The 25,481-nt window shown below is 43.2% G+C and overlaps 1 long non-coding RNA gene across 1 annotated transcript in view; it reads left to right on the top strand.

The window, feature by feature from the left end:
• The window catches only part of LOC142827779 (uncharacterized), a 100,834-nt gene extending 76,061 nt beyond the window's left edge, over window positions 1-24,773 (top strand). The window contains exons 2-3 of the long non-coding RNA XR_016349127.1: window positions 6,964-7,149; window positions 21,332-24,773. This is a non-coding gene — a long non-coding RNA (uncharacterized LOC142827779). The remainder of the gene's footprint in view (window positions 1-6,963; window positions 7,150-21,331) is intronic.
• Window positions 24,774-25,481: the final 708 nt, after the last annotated feature.

Below are 25,481 nucleotides of genomic sequence, written 5' to 3'. Positions count from 1 at the left end.
ATGAAAAATGTCTGCAATAAATGAATAATGAGCCATGTTTTATACTTTATTACATGTTTTACTAGAGTATTTACTGAAACAATAGTAGTTTTGACTAGATCACCTGCATACAGATGAATCATGCTTTTGGTGAAACTTAACACTGGTCATAACACTTGCTGTTTACTCTATATTTTCAAGGGATATGATTACATAAAGCATGCATGGTGTTTTACTCTATTACTTCCATACAATATGAATCACACAGGCTATGCATGATGAAGTTTCACAAGAAACCTAAATATAGCTGGCAAAATGTTTCTCATATAGATTTCACTATTCCCAGAAACACAGTGGTGAAAACTTGTATTTCACAGAAAACAACTGAAGCTTGGGCTTCAGAAAGGGACTTATGATTGGCTTAATGGTGGTGTTTTGCATTGCCATGCAGGGGACTCTAGTTTGATCTTCAGTGCTAGTTTCATTCACTAGGTCAAAAAAGGCTGGGAAAGTAGTGGATGCCACTTTCTCAACCCTCTGAAGAAAGCTTTATGTCAGTCAACAGTATGGCTGCATCTAGACTGCTTTCCTCTTCCGAAAGAGGAAATGCAAATGAGGAAAGAGGAAATTCAAATGAAGCACAGATTAGCATATTCTCATACTTCACTTGCATATCCTCTTCTGATCCTTTTTTCAGAAGAGTGTTTTTTTTAAAAAAGCAGTCTAGACGGGAGTTTTAACACAAAAAAAAACTTTTTTGAAAGAACCCTTCTTCCACAAAAAATGAGGTTTACTGGGAAAAGGATCAGAAGAAGATATGCGAATGAAGTATGAAAATATGCTAATCTGCGCTTCATCTGCCTTTCCTCTTTCAGAAGAGGAAAGCAGTCTAGACGTAGCCTATGTGTACTTCACCACAGCTATCCTCGTCTTCTCATCCAGATTAGATTATGGCAATCTGCTCAATTCTACTTACAGCTACCTTTGAAGAACAGCTGAAATCTTGAAGTTGACCATAAGTGCTGGGATTGTGAGTTAAAATAACTAGCAAATTATTCAAAGTGATTTTCCTCTCCAGTGTTTACTGGCCAGACACCCCTCCTCCCACTGTTGATCTCTTCTTGGCATTGGGTTATCCTTAGCAATGATATTGTTTTGTGGCATAAGTCCCCATCTCATCTCTCTTAATCGTTTCATGTAGATATTAAAGAGGAAAAAGAAGGTTGGAATTCTGTGACTTCGAATGATGACAGATTTTGCTGACAAGAAGTTAATGCCCATCACAATACACTAAGCTCATAAATAAAATGAACCATTCATTTCCTACAAAATACAATAATAAGTGCAGTATGATTAATGCTGTCAAAGGCCTTATCTGAGAGGAAGAATTTAATCAGAAAACTGTGAATGATAATTGGGAATAATTTAATTAGACCTTACTAGATGCCTCAAAAGCTACAAACTCACAATTGAGAAGGATGTGCTAGTTAAAAAAAACCCACCTGGTTTACAGGGGAAATAAATAGATAGATGTTATAAACACGGGAAGAATGGGGCAGCTGAAAGTAATGAATTTAAACAAAAAATAAGAAATTGTGTAAACTGTAAAGGGAAGGCAAGAAACAAAAGGAGAAATCGATGGCCAGCAGATTTAAGGAAAATAAAGAGGCATTTTTAACTACAATACAAACAAAAAGAATCCTAGCAATGGTATTAGTCCATTACTAGATGGAAACAATAGAAGTATTAAAAATAATGCAGAAAGGGCAAAAATGTTCAATAAATATTTCTGTTTGAAGAAAATCTAGGTGATATACTCTTATCAGATAATGAAGATAATACTCTTTCAATTCCAAATTTTTGTAAAAGGATAATCAGATTCACCTAGTAGAGTGGGTTGCACTCACCTCTTGTGAGTGCTCACTGGTCAAGTGCGTGCGTGCGTGCGTGTGTGTGTGTGTGTGTGTGCAGCTTTTCTCATTTTCTCATTTGCTTGTGGTGCCACATGCTGAGCACTGCACTTGTCAGGCTGGTCTCTGGGCCAAGTCACCCTCCCTATCTACTAGCCAAACAATCCCCACCTGGGATATACAATCTAAACAGTTCAACAGGGCCCATCATAGCATCCTTGTTTGATCCAGCTAAGTTGCAAGGTTCCCATTCTGGAATTCAGCAGCTCACTGAGGTTTCTTCCCTGGGAACTCCTTGCCTCTACTTAAGCCCACAGTGACCCCAGCCTTTCTGCTGAGAAAACTCTCTTGGACTCAGTTCGCTAACCACAGTCCACTCTGAGGCCAGGTCTACACTAGACCTGGAAGGTAGACTTAAGATATACAACTCCAGCTACATAATGTAGCTGGAGTTGACCTGCCTTTAGCCAAGCTTGGCACCATCTTCACAGTGTGGGGCTGATGGGAACGAACGCCCCCATTGGCTACCCTTACTCCTCACGACTTCAAGGAGTACCGGTGCCACTGGGAGTGGGGGGGGAGGCACCTCAGCATTCTATTTAGCAGTTCTTTACTAGATCTGCTAAATCAAACACCAGAAGATCAGTCTCCAGCATGGTAAGTATAGATGAGGCCTGAGTCACTTCGGCCGTGTCTAGACTGGCCACTTTTTTTGGAAAAGCAGGTGCTTTTCCGGAAAAACTTGCCAGCTATCTACGCTGGCCATTTGAATTTCCGCAAAAGCACTGATGATCTCATGTAAGATTGTCAGTGTTTTTGCGGAAATACTATGCTGCTCCCGTTAGGGCAAAAGTCTTTTTCCAAAAAACTTTTGCGCAAAAGGGCCAGTGTAGACAGCAGAGATTTGTTTTCCGCAAAAAAGCCCCGATCGCAAAAATGGCAATCGGGGCTTTTTTGCGGAAAAGCGCATTTGGATTGGCCACGGACGCTTTTCCGCAAAAAGTGCTTTTGCGGAAAAGCGTCCTGCCAATCTAGATGCACTTTTCCGAAAATGCTTTTAACGAAAAACTTTTCCGTTAAAAGCATTTCCGGAAAATCATGCCAGTGTAGACGTAGTCTTCCAGTAAATACCTGCTTAAACCCTTTCAGCTCCCGCAGACAGCCCTGCTAGCAGCTGCTCTGTCCAGCTTATCAGCTCCGGTAGCCATCCAGGAGCATCTCTTGTTTCCCCGCTCCTTGAAAGCAGACTGAACTCATTCTGGCCCTGCAGTTCTTTTTATATGAGCCTACTGGGTCTTGATTGGCTAATCTCTGCAGCCCTTCTTATTCATTTTATCCCACATAGTTGTTCCAAGCAGCTTGGAGGACCTGTCCATTGCTCTTTTTAGTGGTGAATACCTCCAAAGCTAGTCTACCCTGTTACATCTAAATAGCTATAGACCTATCAGTCCTATATCAATTCTGGGCAAGATAATGGAGTAGCTGATGCAGGTCTTGATTAATAAAGAATTAAAGGAGGATAATGTAATTAAGGCAAATCAATATGGGTTTAGGAAAAGAGATCTGCTTACAATAACTAGATATCTTTTTTGGTAAGATTACAAATTTGGTTGATAAAGGCAATAGAATTGAAATAATATATGCAGACTTCAGTAAGACATTTGATTTAGTACCACATGACATTTTGATTAACCTCCCCCCATATAGTATAAAATTAGCATGGCATAGTAAATGGATTCAAAACTGGCTAATTTATAGGTCTCAAAATGTAACCATAAATAGGGAATTGTCATCAAGAAGATACATTGTCTATAAGTGCTTGAAGGGACAAGTTCTTGGCTCTAGTCTATTTAGCTTTTTTTCACTGATGTGGATGAAAACATAAAATCATTATCAGTGATTCAGGATAATCTGGATTGCTTGGTAAACTGGGCCAAAACAAAAAACATGCCTCATAATGTTTATAAATATAAATGTATATACCTAAAAGCAAAGAATGTACTTACAAAATTTGGGACTCTATCCTAAGAAAGCATGATTTTAAAAAAGATTTGGGAGTCATGGTGGATTATCAGTTGAACATAAGCTCCAATTGTAATTCTGTGGCCAAAAAGCATTAATGCAATCTGAATAGGCATAAACAGGGAATATCAAGTAGGAAACGAAATTTTATTTTCCCTCTGTATTTGGTACTGTGCAACTGCTGCTGGAACACCACGTCCAGTTTCGGTGTCCTCAATTCAGGAAGGATGTTCATAAATTGTAGAGGGTTCAGAAAGAGTCACGAAAATTATTAAACAATTAGAAAATATGCCTTATAGGGTATGTCTACACTAGCCCCCTAGTTCAAACTAGGGAGGCTAATGTAGGCATTCGAAATTGTAAATGAAGCCCGGGATTTAAATATCCCGGGCTTTATTTGCATGTTCCCGTCTGGTCGCCATTTTAAAATTCCACTAGCCCGAAGTAACTGCCCGCAGCTACATGCGGCAGTGAAACGGTAATTCGAACTAAGTCCTTAGTTCGAATTAACTGTTACACCTCATTCCAGGAGGATTAACAGTTAATTCAAACTAAGGACTTAGTTCGAAGTATAGTTTCACTGCCGTTTGTAGCCGCAGGCAGTTACTTTGGGCTAGTGGAATTTCAAAATGGTGACCCGATGGGAACATTCAAATAAAGCCCGGGATATTTAAATCCCGGGCTTCATTTGCAATTTTGAATGCCTACATTAGCCTTTCTAGTTTGAACTATGGGGCTAGTGTAGACATACCCCCAGGGACAAAGAGCACAGTTTATTTATCTTAACAAAGACAAGACTAAGGGATGACTTGATTATATAGTCTATAACTTTCTGCATGGGGAACAAAGATTTAATGATAGGCTCTTCAATCTAGCAGAGAAAAGCATGACATATTACATCATCTGGAAGTGGAAGCTAGACAAAATCAGACTTGAAATGAGGCATAATTTCTTTATAGTAACTAACCATTGAAACAATTTACCAATGATTATGATGGAGTCTCCAACACTGACAATTCTTACATCAAGAGTGGGTATTTTCCTAAAATATGTGCTCTAGACATTATTTTTTCTAAGTCCTTTCACCAATGTTATACATGAGGTCAGACTACATGATCCCAGTTAGGCCTTCTAATTTGGTAATCTATGAATCTAGGAGCATGAACATAGATTTTTGCTACCTAACTAAGGTCAGCAGAAGGTTGCCCATGAGAACTATATTGTATTATGTGCCACACCCTGGATGAAAATATACAAGGTAGTTAATAAGAACATTTGATTATTTTAAAGTCACCTTTGTCCCCTATTCACCTGACCCTCACTTCCCTAGGCTTCCACTGAGTACTCCTCCACTGGTTTGGCGATCTGGGGCCACTTTCTTTTGGCAAGATTTTTAAATGCCATTATATGAGCCGTGGTGTATTTTTATCTGCAGGTGAATTTTGTGTACCAAGATGATAAGCTACTGAAAAAAGCCAAAAGAACAGTAAATGTAGATCTTAAAAATATATCAGTTTTTATTTGCAGTTTTCACTGGGTGGCTATAATTATACATAAAACACAAAAGATGGAGGACCTAATTGTTTACAGTAAGATGCAATGTTGAAATATATTAAATAACACAATATACTTTCAAAAATATAACAGGAACCACCAGGTGGTGCTGTAATACATAATCTTGTCTTTCTTAGCATGCAAGCATATTATGACTCTTGGGAAGAGATGTCCTTGTGTTGTTAGCTTTGGATTATGACAAATCTTGTGCAGAGACAGCTTTCAGGAGCAATGGTGCAGGAGGATGTCTCTCACTTGGTCTCTGATTAGAGTGCATTCTTGAGACAAGAATTTCTTCCTGAGAATCTGGCACTGGAATTGGGTGGAGATTCCTGGGAGAAAGGATTGTCTGCATGTTGTTTGACCATCTCATTTCAGAACTGGTGTCATGTAAAAAAAAAGGTACACTTACGGTGTCCCCAGATTTTGTACCAGTGATTTCTCCTCCAATGAAAAGGCAAACAGAAAGCCCCAGCCATTTGTTACCCCTCCGCAGATGGGAAACACTGATACCAAAGAGGGGACAGTAGACCTGTCCTTATAGCCCTGAAGAAATAGCTGCTATGGCCTGAAGCCAAACTTTTGAGGACTAAAAAACTGCACTCGTATATCTTCTACAAAAGAAAAAATACGTGTGTCATGTGGAGGCCAGTCCAGTCTCTCTGAGGCAGTAAGAAAAACACATGATGGAGGCCTTTAGATGTAATAAATAAACAAATAAGCATATAAACAAATAAATAAAAATAAATACAGTGCATCCAAGGAACTATAAAGACTTAAAAAATAATAGATGTATGTTCAATAAAGTATATCAGAGCTCAGCTAACAGTTAAGAAATTCCTTCCAGGAACTGTTCCTATTGCAATTTATGAAAGTACAACCTAATAAGCCCTAGTTTGGGATCAGGGTGATTAATAATTGTGCAGTGCCAAATACACAATGACTTCATGTGGCTAATATGATGAGTTTAGCACATGCAGATCAAGCTAGATCTGACCAGAACTGCAATCATCTTTTGGTTAATGGAAGAGGTGGATTCTGTGTAGGAAAACTAATTTAGTAATGCTATGTTGTTAGGTCAAATTTGGTGCCAGATTTTGGCTTTGTAAAACAAACAAACAAACAAAAACAAAACAAAAAAATTGCATGTCCTTTACAGGAAATTCTTGAGAATACCAATGTAAAAGAATAGAGAGTAACCAAAGTCCTATACCAGAAAATCAGGAAATGGACTTGAATGATAGCCTTTATAATTCAGAAAGCAGTTAGTTAGTGAAGTGCCATAACTTAATCACAATAATTATCAGTAAAGAAAGTAACCACAGTCCTTCATTGTATTATGCACACATATTTTAAAGTTAGGAAACGTGGAAGATTGTTGGGCACAGAACCTTAGTAAAAAACTGGTCACTTGTCTGTGCTTGCATTCATTTGTAGATAATACTGCTAAGAGTTATTAGTTTAATAGGATATTGATTTTTTTTCTGTCTCTAAAAAGGTCTGCTGACACATCCTCTTGGGAGCTTAATGAAAGGGTGAAGAAATAAAAGCAACCTACAGCTTTGATCATTCAGGGCCAGAGATCCATTTCATCCAGAAAGTATCCTCTCAGGAGATCCTGAAAAGGAATTCCATATGCTGAGGGACTAACAGCCCTGCATGTGATGATGTCCAAAAGTCTAAGGTGAGCATGGTCCCTTAACAGAGCTTACAGAAGAGAAAACCACAAAATGGTTACGTAGGAAAAGGAAGAAAAAGAAGGCAGTTTTTCAGTCATGTGGTGGAGGGAATACTACACAAGGAAATTAAAGCTACAGGCAGGGAGGCAGCTCCTCTGCTGAGGAGAAGATAGTGATGTAGTGAGGGTGATGCTGGGATATATGAAACTATGGAGTAAAAAGGAGAATAAAATATTTCAAGATAACGTACTTACTGGAATCAGAGTTGAGGGAATGATTTACGCTGCTATTTGATTTAACAATTATCTTTTCCAGCTACATAGTTTGAGCTGTAGCATGATGCCTATATATCTGTAGAGAGTTATAAATGGGATGGAAAGCTACAGAATATGGGACCTTGCTTACAGTGAAGTGATGGAGGGGCTGCTTAGAGCCCCTTGGAACCATGCCAAACTGAAAAGCAAAATGAGGATGATCTCCTGCCTCAGATAGCAATTACCTTCTGTCTAGCTGCAACAAAACAATTGCTTCTAGAGATGAGTTACCACTTCAAGGCTCCATATGGTTCTGAAGAACCCATTCTTGCTGTTAGAATGGGGCAACTATTTTCAAAAATATTTCTGAGGGAGGCTCCAATGTGGGTACATCTACACCACAAAAGAAAGTGTGATCACAACTTGGGTAGGCATACCTATGCTAGATTTGGTCTAGCCCAGGGTTCTCAAACTTCATTGTGCCATGCCCTGTTCTGACAACAAAAATTACTACAAGACCCCATATGGGGACTGAAACCTGAGGCTGTATGAGACCCATTGTCCGGGTTGGGGAGGGGCACCAAATCTGAAGTCTAAGGGCTTTCAGCCCTAGGTGAAGAGGGGGAGAGTGTATTGTTGCCTGAGCCCCACCACCCAGAAATGAAGCCCTTGAGCTTTGGCCCTAGGAAGGAGGTCTCAGATTTTAGTTCAGTCCTGGATGGGCAGGCTTGGGCTTTGATCCCAGGCAGCAGGGTTTGAGCTTCAACTTTGACTCCAGGCAGTGGGGTTTGGGCATGTGTAATGCTATCCCTCGCAGCTCCCTTAACACAGGGTTGCGAGACATTTGGGGTCCTCACCCACAGTTTGAGAATCGGTAATAAAGCTAATACAAGGTAGATCTCCCTGGTCTGGCACCATGAGATTTGCCAGACTGGGGCAAGTCTCCTGCTACCAGCCACCAAGTTCATTGCCTGTTACTGGCAGGCTGGCCCAGCAGGCACCTTGCCTCGCCTTCCCCCACAACTTGGTTGGAATGCTTGCCTAAGCTGCTGGCAGCTCCCTGGGTGTCACAGGCTTGACTCCTGCTCCGGCCCCACTTGCTGTGGGCTGCCACGGAGCTCCAGCCTGTCCCCATGTTCCCAGGGGCTGCTGCAAGGCTCCAGTCACAGCCCCATACTCTAGAGGGATGCCCCAGGGCTATGGCCCTGCTCTTCTGGAGGCTGCTGCGGGGCTTCTGCCCCCTGCCAACATGAGCTTCTGTGGGGCTCTGACCTGGCCCCATGCTCTGAGGAGTTGCTTCAAGGCTCTGGCCCTGCACTCCTGGAGATTTCCAGGAGAATCCTGACCCATGCTGCTGTGGGGCTCCCGTCCGAGCTCCACGTTCCCAGGGACTATTGAAGGGCTCTGGCCCCATGCCCTCGCAGGCTGCTAGGGGACTCTGGCCCTGTCCTGTGCTGTTGTGGGCTGCGTGGGGCTCTGACACCATCCTGCCTCCAACTGAGCTGGTGACCCCTGATTTCCCTAGCTCCAGCTGTCCCTCCTGCCCTTAGGCTTCTAGGCTCTCTGGTCCATGAGTATCCATGGTCCTACCAGATCATGGATGTTACCAAACCAGAGAATGCTGGTTTTCGGAGGTACGACCTGTAAAGGAAACAATAGGAATGAAGATATTGTGGCAAGCATCCCATTGCAGGCCAGCAACACCACTATGTAAACAGAATCCCTCCTGGTCTTACACTGGGGCATCTGGCTCATATTAAAGTCAGTGTTGCTGTGTCCTCACAATCATTGTTACCCACACTAGCTAACTTAAAGCTAGTATATGTGTTCCTGCCTTTGCTACAATCACGTTTTCATTGGGGTCTTCACCTTCATCCTCCAGTTCAAATCATACAGGCAAACAGGGGACTAAACATGAATAGCTCTGGATATATCTCAGGATCAAAGTAAAATCTTTTCTTAAAACGGGCAGTCAGAAAGCTCAGCCAAGTGTAGTCTTTTAGCTTGCCTATGGTTCTAAGACAATGTTTTTGTCATAATGGGAAACAGGCATACATTCCAGAATCCTCCCTCCCCACTCTTTGGGAGCAAACCCATCCTTGGCACAGGTGCAGTTATCACCACCTGCATGAAAAACGTTTTGTGGGAAAACCCTGGGTTAAGACATTGGCATCACATCACCATTTTGCTGTCTTTATATCCTGAATGATGGTGCTTTGCTGTCCTGAAGTATTGCTAATGTCCTGATCATTTTAGGGAGCTTCTTATAGGCTGGGTTTTCCCTAATTTGGAGCTGTAGTCATTCAGGCAGATCTCTCCAACACAACACATTCTGCTCATAGCCCTCTTGTAATATCCAGTCCATCTTATTTTTAAAGGGGCCATTTCCATTCCTATACTTACATTTTGACATATTTATTATTAGAGATCTAGAAAACATGATCTATGAGGGAAGACTGAAAGGGGACATGAAAGCTGTTTTCAAGTATCTAAAAGGGAGTTACAAGTTACAAGGAGGAGAGACAAAAATTGTTCTCTTTGGCCTCTGATGATAGGACAAGAAGCAATGGGCTTAAATTGCAACAAGGGAGGTTTAGGTTGGACATTAGGAAAAATTCCTAACTGTCAGGGTAGTTAAACACTGGAAAAACTTGCCCAGGGAGTTTGTGGAATCTCCATCTGGAGATGAGCTAGGGGGTGCTTGGTCCTGTCATGAGGGCATGGGACTAGCTATGATTCTGTGATTAACAAAAATACAAATGCAATGAGAAATATTCACCAATTGTTCAAAATTATATCTAACCATACTTTGATTTATAATATAAAATACATCTATTTTTACATCTCTCGTTCAGGGCTCTCATGTGCACATGGGATTGCTTAGTCAGCAAGCAACATAGGTTAATGTTTCTGTTTTGAGGGATTAGACCAAAGCAAAACGCCAAATCTTAAAAGCAATTACATGGAATCAGGTGAGAATAATACAAGAGTGTCCTTTTGTCTGTTTGAGTGTGTCTTATAATTGCTAATTTGCCATGGCTCACCTTTGTTGGCCTATGTTTTAGGGTGTTTTGTGGGAATCTATTTGTTTTTTTTAACCCAATGTAGCCTCACCATGGTGCTCACTTTACTTTGGTGAGTGAGTAAAGTTCATGTTTACACTGTGCCATAAACAACTGAAGAGAACTCACCTGCACAGTTCTGAGTCACTAATCATTGTCTTTCTGTTCATTATGCATCTGACATCTCAGAAGTGAAATGTATATCTTTTCCCTCCATCATATTTAGGTTCAATAGAAGTCCCATCCTCACCATCCAGTACAAGCTGGTTCATGGCCACATTTTGTAAGATATAAAAGAATAAATGGTTTATACATTTTTGAGAGGGCTATAGAGTAATCCTCCATCAGCTCTGCGCACTAAATGTACTTACCATGCCTCTGTCAGCAAGGAAATTATTTCAGACATCTGGCAGAGGGCAGACTGTCTGAATATGTGTGCATCATGAAATACTTCTGGAAATGTAGAGCTGACATTTGTCATTGCCCACACCTGCGTATTCAGGGAAGAGAAAGAATTCCTGTCCTTGATTTGTGCCCATATCCTGTGCAGGTGCACAGAGAGGGATATGTGCACAACTGATATGTTCCAGGACATTTGAAAAATTAGTTACGTTACAGATGTCAAATGCAGATCACTGTTGGAACTGCTCATAGATCCACTGACAGAAATAGTTTTTGGACTCTACAGAGCCCAATATCAGTACTTTTCCCCACTCTTCATTTATGTTTCCAGCATTATTAATTTCAGAGTTAGCCTTCAAAAGGAGCACTAGGGCTGAATGTTGGTTACTGGGACCACATGTAAAAGCCATGGGTTGTTTGTGGTCCCCCTACACACTTTGCAATGCATGCAGCCCAGGTCTGTGGAGTCTCTTGAGTTTTGGAAGGATGATTGACTGATTTAATACTATAGGGAGCTGACAAGCTTCTGTTAACAGTCTTAAGGCTGCCACATGTTCCCCCTATATCCAACTGCAGCTGAATAATAGGTTGCAGGTTTAAAACAAATAAAAGGAAGTACTTCTTCATGTAATGCACAGTCAACCTGTAGAACTCCTTGCCAGAGGATGTTGTGAAGACTTGGACTTTAACAGGACTCAAAAAAGAGCTAGATAAATTCATGGAGGATAGGTCCATCAGTGGCTATTAGCAAGGATGGGTAGGAATGATATCTCTAGCTTCTGTTTGTCAGAAGCTGGGAATGGGTGATGGGGGAGGGATCACTTGATGATTACCTGTTCTGTTCATTCCCTCTGGGGGCACCCGGCCACTGTCAGAAGACAGGATACTAGGATGGATGGACAATTGGTCTGACCCAGTGTGGTCATTTTTATGTTCTGAACAAGCTCCTCCTCTGTGTTGCCAGTGGGACTTCTGGCCACAAAAGAGACAACTCATTGAAGAGGCCTGACATTTTTCTGCATGGACTGTTCTTTCGTTCACCACTCTGTCTCACTGCAAATATCTGTGATAGGATGTACACTTGCATTTACCGCTTTCACACTGTTATAATGATCTTTGTATAAACTATGCCTTGTGAGGTATCATTTGAAAATTCATATTTTGCAGGTCAATATTGTCCTGATAATATATGTGTGCTAATATTGCATGTAATGTTATAAGATTCTTTTGTATGGTGTTTCTAAGAAATATTCCAAGTCTAGGGAATGGCCAAATCAGTTCCTTGGTGATGAGTTAAAAACAATCTACTTCTTAGAAAAGAAACTACATTAAGTTCTCATCCACACATTCTGATTGTCATCATGTTCTCTGTGAGTGATGTTGCTCAAAGAAGGGAGAAGACTACAAAATGGAAGGCCAGACCCTCAAAAAGGATTCTTACCTTCCTCTCTGGCCACAGCATTCACAATAGCTGAAGAATAAAAGATATCAGATTGGATGGGGAGAGGATCCTAACTGAATAAATTCAGCCAGTAAAATTGCTAAAACACATAGTCAGAGTGTTTGCTTTGGATTTCCCCAAATTTCTTAAGTGAGACACAAGTCTCTTACTTTTATTTTTCCTGTAACCAATTCTAACTTTTCTGCCTCATTACTTATGCTCACTTGAAATCAGTATCTTTGTAGTTAATGAACTTGTTTTATTGTTGTATCTAAGCTAGAGTGTAGACTGGGCAGTAGAAGATATACATTTTGAGGGCAAAAGCTGGGACTGGGATTTCTTGGAGGTCACACTACAATAAAAAAAGCCAATGTGAGTCTGGTAGGCTACAACTCACACAGATAAAGCTGGGAGTAACTCACATACTGGCAACTATGTGTGAGCATAGTCAGACAGGTGCTTACAGCTTCAAAAAGATACACCAGGTTACAGACCAATTGGACACAACTACTCCTTAGTGTCTATCTCTCACTCACAGTGTCCATCTTGTTCCCATACCAAACTATCATCAAGCAAGTGGCAATCTGTTCTGTTCCTGTCCCACTGTGGTGTAGCACTAACCTTTGCATGTCTTCTGCCCAGTGAAAATCTCCACGATGAATGTGGTTATGTTACCTAGGGATTAACAGACAAAAAGCTGGACGAAGTTAAGATAGAGAGGAATTATTAGCTCCCTAGGTACTTACAGTCACACAGGGTGCCACAGTTAAACTGTGGTAAAAGTTTTGTACCCATTAGAGAATATTGAGTTCCTGAAGATAATGTCTTCCCCTTGGAAATGGTTACAGGCCTGATTCTTCTATATGATGAATCAGTTCCCCCAACCTGCATAAGGTTTGTATCAAACACTTCTACAGGTTGGACCTCCTTGGTCTGGCATCCTGGGGACTTGTGTGGTAGCAAACCACAGTTTGCTGGACATGGGGAGGTCAAGATTTTTCTCTGGGCTGTGGGTGTCCCTGGAGCCTGGCCTTCCCTCCCCACTGCTGGCCCCATGCTGGGGCTCCCAGGATCAGACTCGGAGAGCTGGGATTCCCACTCAACCCCCACCAGCCTCTCTCTGCTGGGGTTCCTGGCTGGGCCAGGGATTCCCACTGCCACTGGGGTTCTGGGTTAGCCTGGGGATCCCTCTGGCCTCAGTCTCCCTGGGAATCCCCCTGCCAGCCACTGGCCCTGCTTCCACCAGGATTCCCAGCGGAGAACTCCACTCACCCACTGCTGGCTCAGCCACTGCCTGGTTTCCCAGCCAGGACTGGGGATTCTTTTCAGCCACGCAGGGGCTCCCTAGCCAGGGGAAGCCCCGGGCTGGACTCTCCACCCACAGCAGCACCAGCCCCTGCCAGCCCAGCTGAGGCTCCCCAGCACCTGCGGGGTTCCCAACTGACTCATGCTTCTTGCCTACATGACTCTCTTGTCCAGCAACATCCATGGTACTTCCTTCCAGACTACGGATGTTGCCAGACCACAGAGTTCCGGATTTGAGAGGTTCATCCTATAATCTGGTATCAGATCCTCATGCCAGGATTACTCTGATGGTAGGAGTCCTATGCCTGCAACCATAGGTTTCGCTTACTGATCTCAGAGCCAAATTGGACTCTCATCAAATACAAGCAGCAGGATGCAATATTGTGAAGCAAGTGCACTGTCAGAGAAGCACTACCTTCAGGAGAAGCAATAAAGCATGTTCCTTTTGATTTGTCCCTGGTAGATTTCTAGGCAATAATAAAACAAGTCTGGCAGTCCCATGATTTTTTGATTGGGTGTTCACAGTGGTGCCAGGTAGCTGCTTCATCCCCTGGAGATCTTCAAAGAGCTGTCAGGTAGAGTCTTTATCTCTCTAAGCCTACATTCTTCTCAGTAAATCCAATTTCTGCTGGAGGTCCTGTGTACCACATGCATCAGAAGGATCAAACTAATCCTTCTGTCAGCAGCTCTCAAATTAGTTGACATGGGTAACACCATATAACCAAGTCGAGTGTAGTCCCTGGGATAGGTCACAGGACAGGACTCAGGAGACTGATCTGACGTGTGATCTTGAAGAGATCACTTCGTTTCTTTGAGAGTCTGTTTCCCCTTCCATCTAGATACTAAGTATTTCAGAACAGGGATAGTTCTTGCTCTGTTTTTAGACACTGGGGCCTTGACTTCAGTCGAGGCCTCTAGAGTCTGCTAAATAATAAATAATGATGGGTATGTCTACATGACAGCATTAATTTGAGTTATCTTAATTCGAGTTAGTTAATCCGAATTAAGATAATTCAGATTAACGTGTCTACACACAAAATTCGGTTCGAATTAGCATTTTGCTAATTCGAACTACCGCGTCTACGTAGAGTGGACACTGAATCGGATTTAAGGCTGGCCGGAACCAGGTCAGGCAGGGCATCAGGTCAGGAGTGTCTGTGTGTGGCTGTTGCCCGAGGCTATCTGAGGCTTGGGCTTAAAGGGACACACACACACACCGGCCAGCTGGTTCTCAGGTGTCCTTGCTTGCTTGCCTGCCTTGCTGCGGGACAGCAAAGCATTTGTGTCTCGGAGTGTTTTGGTTGCCCTCCTTTGAGACACTATAGCACTCTGCAACATAGACCTGGGCACTCTGGGGCATTTCATGGACGCGTTGCCATTAGCCTGGCTGCAGCTGCTGCAGGCTACCATCCAGGACATCCATCTGGGGGCTGTCAGTATCCAGGAAGCCCTGTAGGAGAGAGTCCTCCCTGAGGAGCATTCAGAGCCTCCCTGGTCTGCCCCACCAGGCGTTTGTGCCTCATTCCTCCCTCACATCCTGCCACTTACCCCTCCCTAGCCCCCCCTTCCTAATGTCAAATAAAATAAATGTATTTTCATAAATGCAAACTGTGTTTATTTCACAAAACTGTGGGGGAGGGGAATGAAACCCTGGTGAGACTTGGGAAAGAAGGCGGGAGAGGGGAAGAGAGAGAGTGGCAGAGGGGAGGGGGCACCTGGGAGGAGGGACCTGGAAGAGGGAAGCAAGGGGAGGAAGGGGGAGGAGAAGCTCAGGGTTGGGGGTCTTGCTGGCCCTCCTGTCTCGCAACACTGCATGTGCGGGGCCGTCAGTGTCCCCGGGGGGGGAGCAGGTATGGCAGGTAGAGCAGGAGGTGGGAGGGGAGGAAAAAGTGGGAAGAGGAGCAGGAGTGGGAGGAAGAGTGATAGCTGGGGCAGCCACAGGGGCTGGAGTGGCAGCAGGCACCAATCTGTGCACCAGGGTCTGCAGGTGATCCCGTATGGCACAGCCCTGGGCAAGCAGCTCCTGCAAGCCCTCCCGCCACAGCTGCAGGTCTTCCTCCACCCAGCGCTCCTGACAGCGGACCTGCCTAGCATGTGGTGGGTCATCCTGCTGGCCCAGGTATGGGAGGCTGTCCTGGGCGGGGTGGTGTGCCCTGCACTCGTAGCTGGTGCAGCTGTGGAGAAACCAGAGACATGCTCTGCTATCCCTGGGGATACAGTGGGTGAAACCCAGCCCCCCTCTGCAAGGCGAGGACATCAGGTCTCTGCACCATCATGTCCTGCTATCCCTGGGAGTGTGAGCTGGCCCGGGACTGCACCCATGCCCTTGTGCTGTATATAGTGTGGGTGTGTGGAGGAGAGGGGGGAAGGGGAGATGTGCCTTGCCTCTGCATAGAGGGGGCTTCTGAAGGGAGGGCATTGAGCAGTGTCTCTCCCTGGGGTCAGGAGCATGTCATGTGCCTTCATACAGACATGCGTGTGGGGTAAGAGGCCAGGGCCCCTGTGTGGCAGGTAGCTGGGGCCATAAGCCCCGGCTGGCACGGCACATGCACAGGTTCCTGTGTGATCCGTGGTCAGCAAGGCCCACATGTGCAGTCCCTGGGCTCCCTCTTCCTCCCATCCCCCCACCCCGCCTAAGGGGACAATGATGGCACTCACACGTCAAGGCCTCCCAGCGTCAGCTGACACAGGAGACAGGCTTGCTGGCACAGCTCTGGGTTCCGGGGTGTGCGGCACACTCCCTCCAGGCTCCTGGGACTCCTGGCCATTGTCCTCCTCCTCCTCCTCCGTGCCCTGGTCAGGTTTGGCGTTACTCCTCGTAGAATGAGGTTTACCAAACTTGAATTAAGTGCCCCACTATTTCAAATTTAATTCAAAATAGCGGTTTGCTTGTGTAGATGCTATGGAAGTTAATTTGGAATAACAACTGTAATTCTGAATTAACTTTGCAGTGTAGACATACCAAATGATAATAACAGAGCTGCTTAACCAGGAAAACTCCAGAAATTAATTATTGCAACATGCAGTAGGAGAGACACGCCATTATCTCTGGTGGCTGTTGCAGATCCATAAATGACATGTAAGCGCCTGAAAGCTTAGAATTATGGGGTACCCCTCTTGCTGCAGAATGCAAATGCCATTAGTAATAAGATGGTGTCTGTCTCCCAGCCTCTGCTGCTCTTTATGTACTGTTTGGAGTGCAGGGGAGGGGAGAGAAGGGAGTGTATCCTCCCCTCCCCTATAAGAACTGGGGGAAACAAGGAGTGGCATTCCAAAGATCAGCTATGGAAGGAATAGACATTTTCACCCTTTTGAAGACTCAGGCTTCCATTCAGAAAAATACTTAATTTTCATCATGAAAGTCCTATTAAGTTCAATTACTCTTCAACACATCCTGAATAGAAATTCTTTTCTGTATCATGGCCTCAGAAAAGGAGGCAGGGGACCATCCAGCCCTTAGAGTTGGGAGGAAGGCACTGTAAGAAGAGCCTGTCTGAAAGTTTTGGTTCTACACTCACCTAGATCTCAGTGCAGCCCTTGTGAATGCAACCTGTTCTGAATCTTGTTCATAGTAGCCATACGACTTCAATCCATGAGGAATTGTGCAGATCTACAATGGTTGCTGAAGTAGGGTACTATTCTTCCTTCAGTAACTCTGAGGCACTTAGCAATAACTTGAATGTGAAAAGCACCTAATGAAAACAAATTTGATTCTTTCTCCATTGTGTAGAGCTTGTGGCTCTGGATAAAATATTCCATTTTAATCCATTGCAGGGGTCATTAACATGAAGAAAACACTATCTGGCATATTTCTTTTGATGGCAATTCACTTCATGCATAATTCAGACTAACTCAGCATGATCTAACATACACTGTAACACTTCCCCACCCCTCTTTTATTTCCCCCCAAAAATGTTAAGGGGATGGCAGGGGGATTAGCTCAAAGCTCATCTCTACATCAGGGAGCAAATGTTCCACCTGAATTCCAGGTAGGTTTTGGCAGATGGAAATAAGGTAGTAAACTGAATGTACCAACCAGCTATGCACACTGACTGCATTATTTTGGGGCAGCTGAACTGCTTTTACTTAAAGATAAGTGAATTTGGTCTTCCAGATTTAAATGTATATTTATCTGATTTTGCCCTTAATTTCCTGAACAAAATTCATTTAAAAATGAACAAATGCAACTAAACACATCCCAAAAAGATACAGAGGAGAAAGGTAAGGAAGAGAATAGAAATTATTAAGATTGCTTGTATTGTGTATATACAAAGGCTGTGTCTAGACTGGCCAGTTTTTCCAGAAAATCAGCCGCTTTTCCGGAAAAACTTTCCAGCTGTCTACACTGGCCGCTTGAATTTCTGCAAAAGCACTGACTTCCTACTGTAAGAAATCAGTGCTTTATGCGGAAATAATATGCTGCTCCTGTTCGGGCAAAAGTCCCTTTTGCGCAAAACTTTTGCGCAAAAGGGTCAGTGTAGACAGCTGAGATTTGTTTTGCGCAAAAAAGCCCCGATCGCAAAAATGGCAATCGGGGCTTTTTTGCGCAAAAGCGCATCTAGATTCGCCATGGACGCTTTTCAGCAAAAAGTGCTTTTGTGGAAAAGCGTCCTGCCAATCTAGATGCTCTTTTCCGAAAATGCTTTTAATGGAAAACTTTTCCGTTAAAAGCATTTCCGGAAAATCATGCCAGTCTAAACGTAGCCAAACTGTTTTATTATAGTCACTATGTACTGTATATACACACCGTGCTATATATTGGCACACTTTGCATTATCTGATTTACAGCAGTATGGATGATGCAGAAAGCCAGGGTCCCATTAATAAGGCTTAAGAGGTACTTAATTGTTACCTAGTCTGTATGTTCATCATCTGCACTGGGCCAATACATTTGTTTTCCATCATATTCACAGACAATGAACCTGACTATATCTGAAGAAATTCTTAAAAATGGAAAGAGGCTTTTTTGTAAGCTATTTCTTCAGTTTTGTCCCAAACCCGCTGCCTCTCTACACTTCAATGTACCTTTTGCACCAGGGAAGAAACAAAACTAAGTTGTGTATAAAAAATACCAGATATAATTAAAGAAAAACAAAGGAATTTCTCAGGAGGTAGTTATAGCAAAGTGAAGTAGTTATGGCAGAGTTATTCCATTTCAGGGAGGTTGGTCTCATACCTATGTGAATCCTTTTCAGAGTGGATGCAGAGATGGCATATAATTAAATCCCAGACCTGCACAATTTTTAAACAGTATGGCTGATCAGACCTGGTCTGGAACTTTAAAGCTTAGGCCCAGCCCTGAGAAAACCTCTACTTGGAGGTGCTATCAGAGACAGAACTGGCTTGAGCTCTTGAGGTGGCTTCTTTGTTGTCTCTTTCACTGGATAACAGAGGAGGCTGTACAGAAGCCTGAGCAGACTCAGTTTGAGCTGCCTGATCATTCAGTTAAAAAGAGAGGTGTGCTAGTCTGCTCACCCTGCTAGTTAGAACTCTTTTCTACAATTAAACCTTTTAGAAATCATGATTTTATATATAAAATGTACCAAGGTTTCTAGCACAGACTGGTTTTACTTTTTATTGGTGAAGATTTCACACTTTTTGAACTCTGCAGTCAGCGAGAGAACGATGCCATCTGGCTGTCTTGAATCAGTCGTGTCCTGCTCCTCTTTATGCCACAACAAAGTGCATGGCTTTTAGGCATTTAACACAGATTCCCAGAGCTACCTTTGAAAAAGTGAGGGAAGAGAGCAATCCAAAAATTCCAAAAATCTCTGATGTTCGGCAAGTGCCTTGTATTCCCTATGAATGCATGCACAGCATTTGCCAGTTTCAGAAGTCACCGAAGCATATACTTAGCAGAGTTCCAATCAGCTCATCTTGTGGCAAGTTATCTCCCACTGCAGCCTTAACTAGGAGATTTCTGGCCTTGCTTGAGTGACTAAATTGGCCATAGAATTTTCATCCCACCCCTAATATTATTTCTGAATTCCATTATCTGACAGGCAATCGCCAATGAGCAAGTCTCAGCAATTTACACAGCATGACGAGCCTATGTATAACTATAATTTTTATGCTATTAATCTAGCTTTTTTGTTTTGTTTTGTTTTTTGTCTTTTTTTCATACTGGCACTATTCTCGGAGAGCAACATGGCTACACTGCTGAATGATGAATTATGTATTGTCGTACTGTTGTCACATCTCCTGCAATATGTTGTCTACAGCAGGGATCTTTCACAACTCTTTTAATACTAAATCCTGCATGTTGTCTGTTGTTGCTATTTTCTGGTGGGCGTGTAACTCTGGAGATAAAAATGGCAATAGAGCTGTGAGGGGTTTATGAGACTGAACAAGTAATTGCCTTAGCAAAAGGAATGCACACATGATGCCTGTACAAGTGCTTCAGAGGATTTGAAGATTTCTGGAGACAGAAAAGCAGAGAAGACCCGATATTAGCTAAAGCTCTGCAAGAATTAAAAGCCCACCTGACTTCAGGACAGTACTCAGAAATATTATATTCATTATCATACATAATCAGAGACATTCTACTGCAGATGCTTCCTGAGCATGGGCAGGACCCCTTACAACAAACAGCACCAACCCTCCCAGCTTCAGGGTCCTCTACTCCAGGATGAAATGACTCAGACTCATTCTATTCTTCCCAGCCATCACCTACCACATAGCAGTGTGCTTCTGGCCTGATACCCACTCCTGTGATTCACCTACACACCAATGAACTGTCCCCAGCCCATTACTTTCCTCATACTGGCTGATCTGAAAGGAGGTGCCCTAGCCAAGAGTGCCATTTCGGGCACATAGGAAGGGCAACAGCCATGTGCTCCAGGATGCCGCTTACTTTTCATCCCGTTTCCTGGATGCTAAGGGAGTGAGGGGAAAGGGCTTGCAATCTATGCATTCCTCTCACACCCGGCTGGTGAGCTCCCCTTCACCAGTCAGATGTGAGATGAATGCACGGAATACAAGCACTTTCCCCTCCCTTAGTGTTCAGGGAATGGGATGAAAAGCAAGCTGCGTCCTGGAGCACACGGCTGCTGCTCCCCCTATGTGCCTAAAATGGCGCCCTTGGCCCTAGCTCTGATATTCTAATCTAAGGGTTCTCAAATTTCATTGTACTGTGACCTCCTTCTGTGAACAAAAGTTACTACAAACTCCAGGAAGGGGAACCAAAGCCTGAGGCCTCCTGAGTGCTACGGCCCCCCGGGGGAAAGCCAAAGCCAAGGCCTGAACTTACTGCTCCATGAGGAGATGCCAAAGCCCAAGAGCTAATGTGAGTCTTGCCACCCAGGGCTGAGGTCCTTATGCTTCTGCTGTGGTCCTGGACTGTAGGACTAGGACTTTGGTTTGGCCCCGGCTGGAGGGAATTGGGTTTCAGCCCTGGGCCCCAGACCCTGCCCCAGTGATTCCATTAAACAGGGATTGCAGTTGGGGTTCCCTCTAATCTGCATGGCAGCACAGCTTCACAGGCGATTAATCAGCCCCGCCCAGTCAGAGGCTCAGGGCTCCCTGCAGGGATCTGAATGATTGAGTGGGGCTGATTAATGACCTGTGAAGCTGTGCTGCAGGGAAGCTTAGATGGAACCCTGGTTGTGGCCTGTATGAACCCACTGTTTGAGAACCACTGTATCCATGGGAAGTGGGGATGTTTCTAGAGATATTTTTAAAGTGCATAACTCTGACTGAGTAGTTTATTATGATTCATTTTCAGAAGTTCAGCATGACACCTGGAATATGCATCTCTCGTAAGCTACAGCAATCCACGTGGAGCACTGAGGTAGCAGTTCACATTCAAAGGGACCTAGTGGGACCTAGTAAAGACCTGCTACATTGAACCCTGAGGGTGCCCCCGTCACTCTGTTGTCGCGAGGAATAAGAGAAGTTGATGGGAGCGTTTCTCCTTCATCCTCCCTCTGTGGAGACAGCACCTAGCTCAGCTTAAGCTGACCTTTCCCCCCCACCAGTGTTGACTTGGCCTGATTGTGGAAGTACAGTAAAAACTGTTTTATCTGACAATTCACCAACTGGAAAGCTCTACAAACCAGCCTTTCTGATCTTGAAGAGGTTGGTTTATAGACTGGTTGATACATGGCCAGCAGGCTCCCTACCTGGATCTGGGTGGCTCTCTGGAAGTGGCAACATGTCCCTGCTGCTCGTACGTGGAGGAACACTACTGCATCTTACCCCAAGTGGTGTGTCCACAGCTCCCATTGTCTGGGAACTGGATCAAGTACCCCAAAACCCCTCCCATATCCAAGCCCCCATCCTGGAGCCCCTTTGTACATCCCAACCCCCTCATCCTTAGACCTACCTCAGAGCCTGCATCAGTGTTTCCTCTAAGATTATCCATCAGTGACCGGAATAATTTTGTCTTGTGCACTAATATTGATGTCATGTGAGCTTGTTCTGATGTGTACTACTGTGGCACTCACAAGTTACTAACAAAATTACACACACACATGGCACGCGGTTTGTGGCTCCTCCAGCCTGGCTACTGCAGCAGCCTCCTGCCACCTGTCTCATGGCTGCACAGCTCTGCATAGGAGGTGGTTGGGGTGGAAATTTTTTCTTTGCGTGTGTGCAAGCACACAGATTAGAGGGAACTCTATCCTACATCCCCAGCTGGAGTTCTCATCCTCTCCTGCATTTATTTTGGTTAATTCTTAGTTAACTAGAATGTTTGACTAACCAGCATCCTGCATTTCCTTAACATGCTGGATAACAAAGCTTTTACTTTAAAGGATTTAAAATTCAAATCCCGGGCTTCATTTGCAAGTGCGGTATGCCTACATTACCATCCTAGTTCGAATTAGGAGGGTAGTGTAGACATACCCTAACAGTTGAACATCTAGCAGGCCTGAGCAACCTAATTGAAGTGTATTTACATAACTTCACCCAGGATTCCTTTCCCATTCCAGCTGGCTGTAATGGAAGCATTGATTCGGACCCTGCTTGCAGAAGTAAATACCTACACTAGATAATGAACTGAACATCCATTTTTCAGGCCATAATAGGTCAGAACTGAAGTATATTGGCAAAACAGAAGTATGTGAAGAAATTAGTTCATAAACTGCCCCATTAAACCAAGTTGGCTCTTACCTGTACCATTAGCCTCTGACTTTCATGAGGAGAAGATTCCAAATATATTCACCTAAACAAATGAAAGATATACATACCTAGGAGTTTTCCTGTCACCTAATTATAATCTAATACCTATACAGAATCACCTCAGCAATATGGAGTTAATTCATCCATGATATAACTCCTTTTGCTTCAGTGGACTTACATGGGAGAATAATTTAGTGCATATACCAATATACTTGCTGATTGGAGTCAAGTGTTACATAGAATACCTTGCACTGTAAGAAGGAACCAATGTTAATATATAGTGTCATTTGTAAATGGAAATGTCCTTGATGATAAACAGAAAAAATGCAGTACAGTGGAAGCCACTGAATAATCAACATTTGCCAATTGTTCTCATATAGTGATTGAAGACACAAAAGTTCCTCTCCACCTAGGGGAAATTTGTGATATTCTCAGTTATGTGGTAATTGTTAGTAAATGTCAGCTTCTTAAAAGTAAACTCTGTAATATGTTTCTTATGTCTAAATGGAGAACTGTTTGATTACATGACCATAATTCAGCTAATTAGACTGTGATTAAGACACTAGAGTCTTTAGATAAGAAAACAATTCTCAGAACAAAATCCTGCTGTCTGTTCATATAGACAATTATTAGAAGTATAAAAGTGCAAGACACAGAAAACAGTTTAATTACCTACAAACAACTTAAAAAGGTAAAATAGTGTTATACAGCTGTATTATTTTTTCTGATACTGTTCCTTGATGGTTCTGGTAGCAAATATCCACCTCTACTGGATTCCCACCTACTGCAAAACTTACAGTCAACTACTGTGGAAAATTTTTCTAAGTATTGTCAACATGGAAATGTTAGATGAAGGCTTTTCCTTTTGTTCAGCTTCAATTTTACCAAATGAGAGAAATTAGCATTAGAAATAAATTCCATTATAGATCTGAGATAATCTACTCCCATGTAAAATGTAGTAGGCAGTACAGTTCTTCCAGGTTCATTTCAGGTATTTCAGCAAAGCTCTAGTCTCCTAGATAATAGATAGTTAAAAATGAACTCTAAGTATAGTGTAGTGTAAGTGTGTAATAATATGTTTATGTTCAGCTGGGGGAAAAAAGTAAGTGAAAAGAGTAACAGTTAACAGTGTCACCTCCTGTTGTGCCCAAACTGTGAGATGCAGCAAGTAGAGACAGTCTGCACAAAATTAACCAATAGCTGATCCATGGTAGCATAGATTCAAACCTGACTACAAAAGCTTGTACCCTCTCCCACCTCAGCTATGCTTGAATTTAATGTTGCAAAAACATGACACATAATAAATACCTGGAATTATTAAAAATAGGTAATTTGTAAGGAAAACAGGTTCATTTTAACTACAAAAATGCCATTTAAGAGCAGCTACATGAGAAGAACACCATTTCCTGCAGCATCCATTGGCTGGGAATGGTGATCCACGGCCAATGGGAGCTTGTGATTGCCATACCTGCAGAGGTGAAGATAAACTAAGCATCTCTCGGCCAGCTAGCAGTTTGCCCTTACGAGCCATGACCCAGAGTTTGAAAACCCCTGCTGTAAAGGATTCTCAGGCTAGAGAATGTGACTGCTGTATTTAAATCAAATATTTATTAATTTTATTTAAAGGAATACTTCTCTACAGGTCTCAGTACTTGCCACAGGATTAAATAATAAATCAAAAATAAAATTTATTATCTATTTTGACTAAAATATAAAGAAAAGAAAACAAATAAAAGAGCCTACAGATGAGAACCACAGTGGAATGGAACAGAAATTTTCCCAACTGAAGAACTCTTCTGCTTTTCAGTATAAGTAGGGTCTGAATCAATGCTTCCATTACAGCCAGCTAGAATGGGAAAGGAATCTTGGGTGTGGTTATGTTCATGCAGTTTGCTTAGATCTTCTAAGTATTCAACAGTTGTTATGTAAATACAGTTCACACTGGAATGAGAAAGAAATCCTGGGTGTGGTTGTATAACTACAGTTCACTCATATGTCTACACTACCACCCTCGTTCAAACTAGGGTGGTAATGTAGGCAACCGGAGTTGCAAATGAAGCCCGGGATTTGAATTTCCCAGGCTTCATTTGCATGTTGCCGGGCGCCACCATTTTTAAATGTCCGCTAGTTCGGACTCCGTGCCCCGCGGCTACACACGGCAGGAACTAGGTAGTTCGGACTAGGCTTCCTATTCCGAACTACCATTACTCCTCATTCCACGAGGAGTCCGAACTACCTAGTTCGTGCCACGTGTAGCCGCAGGGCACGGAGTCCGAACAAGCAGACATTTAAAAATGGCGGCGCCCGGCAACATGCAAATGAAGCCTGGGAAATTCAAATCCCGGGCTTCATTTGCAACTCCGGTTGACTACATTACCACCCTAGTTCGAACTAGGGTGGTAGTGTAGACATACCCTCAGTTTGCTTAGGCCTGCTAGATATTTAATTTTTAGAATGGTGTTTTGCCTATTGTAACCAATTTGATTGTTGTGGAGTCACAAACTGTGTTAACCCTAATGCAGGAATTGTAAGATATGACCTCCAATGCTTGCAGGTATTGGGAATGCAGAAAAGTCAGACTGTGTTTAACTCAATTCAAAGGAGAAAAAGTGTCAGTGTAAAGGATCTCAGATGGACCAGGCTTCCTCTGCCGAATTCTGAGAAGTCAACTGTGGGGAAGGATAGAGCTCTGAACTACCAGGTATGAGCTGTAAGACTGGTTCAAACTGTTTCTCTCCCCTCCATCCTTCCCC

The sequence above is a fragment of the Pelodiscus sinensis genome, chromosome 3 (assembly GCF_052426305.1).
Source record: "Pelodiscus sinensis isolate ZL-2025 chromosome 3, ASM5242630v1, whole genome shotgun sequence".
NCBI lineage: Eukaryota > Metazoa > Chordata > Testudines > Trionychidae > Pelodiscus > Pelodiscus sinensis.
Note: the sequence above shows the minus strand (reverse complement) of the source record. Positions and strands in the feature narration are given on the sequence as shown.